Source organism: Asparagus officinalis, chromosome 1, assembly GCF_001876935.1.
Source record: "Asparagus officinalis chromosome 1, Aspof.V1, whole genome shotgun sequence".
In the NCBI taxonomy this organism is placed as follows: domain Eukaryota; kingdom Viridiplantae; phylum Streptophyta; class Magnoliopsida; order Asparagales; family Asparagaceae; genus Asparagus; species Asparagus officinalis.
This window is the reverse complement of record NC_033794.1, coordinates 90362305-90370282: the sequence shown is the minus strand read 5'-3', so window position 1 is coordinate 90370282 and position 7978 is coordinate 90362305.

The window sequence follows — 7978 nt, the reverse complement described above, 5'->3', positions numbered from 1 at the left end:
GATTTACCATAAGAGATTACCGGGTTTGTATTACTATTAGAGAAAACAACAAGCCCTTAGAAATCAAAGTGATTTCTTGTAGCTGAATAGTTCCAATGCGCAGTCCCAGGCAAGGCCAGCCCGACAAGAAGTTTGATGAAGCCCACAAAAATGATTATAAGTCAGATAAGTAGATAGCTTCGACTAATTAAGTATTCTTTTATCGGCAATTAGCTAATACATTATGCTTTTTGCCAACATTTATGATTTTATATGCTAGAATGATGACTCATCTTAGCCGCCTAACTCACTCTGGAACATATTAGTTATATTATTATAAGGAGCGACTTCCCTTGCTTGTGGGCATGTTTTCCCCTGAGAGTGTGCGATTACGTTCTTTTTTCTAATTCTGCGTTGGTGTTAGAGTAGAAGCTGCGACGCATTCCGTAGAGTGAGTGCAGAGCTGTTCAAATATACTTTGACCTTATGTTATATATTCTGGCACGGATTAATGGACACGCAGGATGGTGATACAGGAGGCGTTTCCTTGCTCTTGGAGTTGATCCAGCCTCTAGTGCTTTTCCTTGTATTAGACGGGCAACCGTGTTATTAATCTTTAAGCACTACTGCACCACAACAATTTTGAGAATGAAATTCTTTTTCATTGGGTGTGGTAAAGCGTGAATGTTTAAAACCACATCAAATTTTGAATGCATTTTATATTGATAATAAATTGAGAATTTCGTATGTGATTTGATTATATAAGTGGATTTTATTGAGGCAATAAATAATTTATTTAAAGTAGCTGCTACTGAACGCACGGATTAACAAGTTGGATTATTGAGTGATAGTAAAACAAAGTTTATGTGACATGCGAAAGAAACGCAGTTGAACAGTGCCACAATTGCCCAAAAGACCATAAGCATCTAAAGAAAACCTTGGAAATGTTCTAGGGCAGTCGATCTGGCTGAAACCTGCACATATGTCTTATCCTATTTGACTTGAGTTTGTGGTATTATACAGGCCCGATATTTGCTTTTCTCTGCGTAATATATATAATCATATATTCAATGAGGTTTTTTAGTATTCTAAAAAACCTAGCAGTCACCAAGCTCCCCTGCAAACCCGATTGTTTGATTTTTGAGAGAGGTTAAAATGCTCTGCGAGCTGGACGGATTCGAGTTAGTTTTGAGTTTGTTTGATTTGCGAGATCTGGCCTTTGGGAAGAATTTATAGCTCCACATTTTATAAATCAAAGTCGTCGTCGACCGTGAGTTTGCATTCTTTGCTAATGCCCTCTCCCCTGCTTCGTTCAAAGAATTTTAAATGATGTTGTCTAGATGAGTTTTTATCGGGGCCAAATTGCAGCTATTTATGTGCTAAAAAAAAATCAAATCTTTTGTATTATATGGCCTATAAAAAACTAGATCTTTTCACTGTATTAAAAGCCCGTTAAGCAATGAGGATTTTAGAAGTCTTCTTAAGATCTGCAAATTAATGCAATGAAGTCGCCTTTAACAGAGATTTGGATAATTCTTAATCGTCAGTATTTATGCTTCTCATGCATCGTCAAATAGTTTATTTTTATGATTTTATTATGCAAATAATTATATTTGACATGTTCTCGATAATCTCTTAGAGAATGATAAATCTGATTGTTGTTCATACAGATTGTTCTTTCCATACACTTTTGTTAATTTTAACTGAATTAAATAAGTTTGCAGTCAAACGGCAACGTAATGGACACAGCACAAAACCCTGCATTCCTAGAACAGGTTGTTTAATTGGCCAAGTCGCAATCCGCGTGGTTGAATCCGCGCGGTGAATCAGCACATCGGACGTATTTGATCGACATCCTAGCGTCATTTACAGCTAGAATAGCGGCCCTAGAAGAGCATTTGGACAACCAGATGTCGCCAGCAGCGCCATCATTTGAAGTTTCTCCACTAGCCGCACTAGCTGAGTCTATTATAAAGGTGTCATCAGAAGTTGTGCCAACCCCAACTACCATTGAAGCTACAAGAAAAGAAGAGAGCCTTAAGGTAGGAAAAACCAAAGACAAGGGCAAGAACAAGCAGACATTCGCAGGTCCAGAAGGGCCTCAGCTAGATGATTAGAATCAACAGACTAATACCAGTCCTAGGGGACAACCGGATCAAACAACTACAAAGCAACGCAGATTTTTAGGATTTTGTTATAACTGTAATAAATTCAGCCATAGAACCACAGAGTATCATGGAGAATTAATGAGAGGCTAGCAAAGAAAGAGTCAGAACTCACAAAAGGTACAGAGAACGCGGAAACAGCGTAAAATGCAGGGTGCATGTTATAAATGCCACAAGATTGGACATAGAGCGAGAGATTGTCGCAAAGCACCAGTAAGAGGACAAAAGGAAAGAGGCCAGAATCAGTAGCCGTAGAATCGCGGGTATGGCCAACAACAAAGAACCTAATCGCCTCTGTCAGCTTCGAGAATTGAAGCTCAGATGCATGCAAATCTGGAGCTACCTTAGAGTTAGAGAGATTCACATGCTACAGTTCCTTAAGTGTAGCAGAACATAACAATCAATCAAGTATTTGATATATTTTATATGATCTTGATATAAGTAGAGTCGTAGTGGAAGGTATGTTCTCGGTGAACACCTTCTAAATTCGTATCTTTTGGGAACTTCACAATATGCTATCATGGATAGCTTTCGGTTAGTTACATATTCTCTAGACGATTCTTTTCCAGTCTTCATTCTTTTGGGAGAGGCATCCCTCTTAGAGAGTAATTGTAGGAGATGTGTTATCAGCTTAGATGAGTCTAAGTTCATAGTTGATTTATCTGTTTTGCATATATATATATATATTCGAGCTTATATGATGTTTTGGTATGGATTGGTTACTTTTCTACCACGTTAGTATCGATTGTTGGTGAAGACAGTCATTTTGTGAGTAATTGATAGATTCATATAGTTTGTAGCAACCTTATGAGTAACCAGAATGCAGAGTTATTTCTGGCATACGTCAAGGAGGTAATGAGACGGGATCGGGGTGAAGATTTGAGTGAGATATGAGTAGTCTCCGAGTATCATGATGTCTTGCAAGACATATCAGGTTTACCTACAGTGAGAGAGATCGTATAACACCTGTTGAGATGAAGAAGCTTTAGATATAGTTAGATATCTGCTATAGATGATTTATGACTTGTTTGACCGGTAGAGCGTAATTGAGCATAGATTCTCGAAGATTAATCTTCATTCTATTTATCAATTGTTGCGGATTCGAGAGATGGATATCCCCAAGACCGTCTTTTTGACTCGATATGAGTCTTTCGAGTTTCTTATCATGTCGTTTGGATTGACCATTACACCCACGGTATTTATAGGATTGAGAAATCGGGTTTTCCGTCCATACTTGGACCAATTCGTTATAGTATTCGTAGATGATATTCCTATCTATTTGGGATCATAGGCCGAGCATGAACAGCATTTGAGGTGAGCATTACAGACGTTGTGGGAGCACCAGCTATACGCTAATTTTTAGCAAGTATGAATTCTAATTATCTGAGACCTGAATTTTGGAACATGTTATCAGCCGAGAGGGCATCGCAGTAAAATCCAGCTAAGGTGTAGATTGTTTCAAAGATTCATAACTTTTTAGTTTTGGACCGGCCATTATAGAAAGATACTTCAAGATTTTTTGAAAATTTCGACGTCACTTACACGCCTTATGAGGAAGGGTGTACATTTTATTTGAAGCACAGAGTGTTAAAAAATATTTGGGGTTTGGAGGCTAAATTGATTACAACACTAGTGATGGTTATTCCAATTAGTGATAAAAATTTTGATTGTTTACACGTATGTGAATGTATTAGGTCCTAGAGGTGTTTTGACGCAAACCCAAAGAGGAAAATTTTGTATTTTAAGATAATTGAGGGCTCATGAGCAAAATTATCCTATGTATGGTTTGGAGATAGCAGCAGTTGTTTTCGTATTGAAGAAATTAAGACATTATTTGTATGGAGTACAAAGGAAACTATATACGGATTATCAGAGCTTGAAGTACCTTCTTCCTAGAAGAAGTTTAACCAGAGGTAGCGACAAAGAGTCGAGTTTATTAAAGATTTTGAGTTTGTAATTTAGTATCCTTAAGAAAAGACGAGTGTTGTCGCAGACACGTTGAGTATAAAGCGTTGATGTGAATATGCAGTCTTGAAGTGTTTAATGTTTATTGCATCGAGAACTTTACACTCTCAGCCAAATTAGCTTTAGTGGGGAGATTAGCGGAAACAACATTTTCTTAGGAGCTTTATCAGTGAAGTCATCTTGGAATTATGGAAAGATCAGTATCCAGTTAAGAGATTCTTAGATCAAAAGTCCGAAAGGAGGAACCTTCTATAGAGATTTAACAAAATGAACTATTGAAATAGACATGGGTTTCTAAATGGAAGGTTGACTAGTAATGCCGGGTTATCCATAACTTAAGAAGGATTTATCGGATGAGGCATATTGTACTAAGTATACAGTACATCTAGAAACATCAGAAATGTACAAAGACTTGAAAGGACGTGCTAACGTAGTGGCATGCGTAAGGAGATTATGAAGTATGTAGCTAAATGTTCTACCTGCCAATAAGTGAAGACAGTACATCAGAGACCACCTGGAATCCTATAGCCTTTACCCATTCCGGAGTGGAAGTGGGTAGATATTTTTATAGATTTCATGAAAGGGATGCCAAGATCAAAGAAAGAAACAGAATCTATTTGGATGATAGTTGATTTGTTGACGAAACCAGTGCATTTCTTACCCTTGAAAATGACTTATACAGTGGAAATGTATGCAAAGATAATTATTTAGTAAATAGTGAGATTTCATGAAGTTCTAAAGATGATTATATCAAACCAAGGATTGGTGTTTACTTTACACTTTTGGAGAATATATTGCAAGCATGCTATATGGATTATTAGGACAAGCAAGTTATTGAATGTCTATTGCACCGTATGAGGCGTTGTACGGGAGACCTTGTAGACTGCTTATTAGTGGGCAGAGCCGGAGAATAGTTATTACTTAGACCAAAAGTTGTGAGAGCACAATAAGGAGGAATGTAATATTAATTTGAGAACATATTCTTTCCACTCATAGTCGGCAAAAGAATAATACAAATCAAAGGCGACAACCTCTAAAGTTTCTTGTTGGAGATTTTATAACAATAAAAGTATCTCCGATAAAGTGTGTTGAGCGATTTAGTAGACTGGGGAAAACGTACCCCAAGATATGTTAATCCGTTCAGAAATTTTGAGCATGTTAGAGTTACATCATTTAGATTTAATTTTTTAGTATTGAGGTCGAGTATACACGATATATTTTATGTTTTAATACTCAAGAGGTACTTGCGTGATGAGGAGCAGTAGAGTGTGATTGATACACCAAATATTAAGATTCAGAATGATTTGATTACCATAGAGATACCGGTTTGTATTACTATTAGAGAAAACAAAAGGCTTAGAAACAAAGTGATTTCTTTAGTGAAAGTTCAATGGAGTCGGCAAGGAGCCGAAGAAGTTTATTGAAAGCACAAAAAGGATATAAGTCAGATAAAATGTTGATATTAAGTATTCTTTTATGCATTAGTAATTACATTATGTTTTTTGCCACATTTATATTTAATGCTAGAATGAGGCACTAACACTTAGCGCCTAATCACTTGGAACATATGGTATATATATAAGGGGTTCCTTGCTTGGATTTTTCCCTTGATGTACTAGTTTCGTCTAATTAGGGGTTAAGTAGAAGTGCACGCATCCTAGATTATTAAGTTTAAATATTTGCTTATGTTATATATCTTGGGATTAATGACACGAGATGTGTACAGGAGGGTTTCCTTGTCTGGATTATCCCCTCTTAGTGCTTTTCTCGTGTTATTAATCTTTAAGATACGACCACAAAATTTTGAGAATGAAATTCTTTTATGGGGAGGTGAATGTAAAACCACAAAAATTTTGAGTTAATGATTAATAAATTGAAATAGTATGTGATTGATTATAATAAGTGGATATTTATTGAGATAAATATTATTAAATAGTGTATGAGCACATTAACAAGTATTTTGAGTATAAACAAGTTAGTGAATGCGAAAGAAACGAGTTGAAACATGCACAATTGCCAAAAGACAGAAGATCTAAGAAAACTGGAAATTTCTAGGCCAGTCGATCGTGAAACCTGAACATTGTTTATCCTATTTTGACTTGGTTTCTGGTATTTACAGCCCATATTTGTTTTCTCTGCTATATATATATATCATATATTCATGAGTTTTTAGTATTCTAAAAAACCTAGCAGTCACCAAACTCCCCTGCAAACCCGATTTTGATTTTTGAGAAAGATTAAATGCTTGGAGCGGGATTTCGAGTTATTTTGAGTTTGTGATTTGGAGATCTGCTTTGGAACTTTATACTCCACATTTTAAATCAAGTCTCGGGTGAGTTTCATCTTTGCTAATCCCTCTCCCCTGTTTTAAAGAATTTTAAATGAGTTTCTAATGAGTTTTATCGGGCCAAATTGACTATTTTGTGTAAAAAAAAATCAAATCTTTTGTATTATATGTATAAAAACTAGATCTTTTCATGTTTAAAAGCTTAAGAATGAGATTTTAGAAGTGTTCTAAGATCTGAAATTAATCAATGAAGTCGCTTAACAGAGATTTGATAATTTTAATCGTCATATTTATGTTTCATGCATGTCAAATAGTTTATTTATGATTTATTATGCAAATAATTATATTTTACATGTTTGATAATCTCTAGAGATGTAAATCTGATGTCTACAATGTTCTACACATGTTTAAGTATGAATTAAATAAGTTTGAGTCAAACGCACGCATGGACACAGCACAAACCTTCATAGAACAGGTTTTGGAATCGCATCCGGTTGACCGCGCCTAATCAGCAATCGACCGTGTGTCAGGCAGAGGATAAGGTAGCCTCTAAAATGTAGTGCGGTTGATCACTGCTACATTGCGGTCAACCGCCAGTCAGATAATTGGTCAGTGCAAGTTTTCTTCGCTGATTTCTGATTTTGGGGAAATTTTCTCTATCTTGTTATGTTGCATAACGATCCTTATGAGTTGTTAAACACCTGAGGTGTTAGTGAACACTAGATATTAACACGCACACCGAGATATGTGCATGTACACTTAGCTTATGTTGTATTGGCATGCATTATCGAGATACTTAACACATGTTGAGTTGATGAAAGTGAACTAATATATAATAAAGTATTGCTCATTAGTTATGGATGCTCAGTGTGGTTATTTATCCCGTAATGAGACCTTGGTTGTACCACACTAGGCGTATTTGGTTGTTTTTCCCATAAAGAGACCTCAGTGGTACCAAACACTCAAAGGTGATCGGTGTATTCTTCCTGGTTAAGATGATGTGTCTTTTCGCCATTGTACGATCATCTTGAAGCATATCCGGAATAGGGAGATAAAACCTATTGTCGTAGAATGATTGAGTAAGGAAGTTGAACCCACATGTTATTGTGTGAATCTTACAAGAGTATCGTTATTTTATATATTCGGAATAGGGAGATAAAACCTATTGCCGCGGAATGATTGAGTAAGAACCTTGCAAGAGTATCACTATTGCAAAGAGAGATGCATACATATATACAGTTGTAGTATGATTCCATGTAGTTTACCCATAAGTAGGGTATACATTGGATATATAACATACATGACATGATATTTGTAATGTTTGTTGGGTCCTTTTGTTTTGATAATGATTAACAAATAATTTACAACTAATATTGTTTGTCTAGTGTTTATGTTTTATATTTATTCTACGCAAATAATAAGTTGGAGGATGGATGGAATCGAGCATTCACAATCATATACAATGGAGGTTGATGGAATAGTGGAGTGAAGCAATACAATTCAAGTTAAAGATCCAAGTTCAAGCTTCATCCGTAAGTATACCAAGTTGAGCTACATCGAAGATCAAGATAGCTTGGGTAAT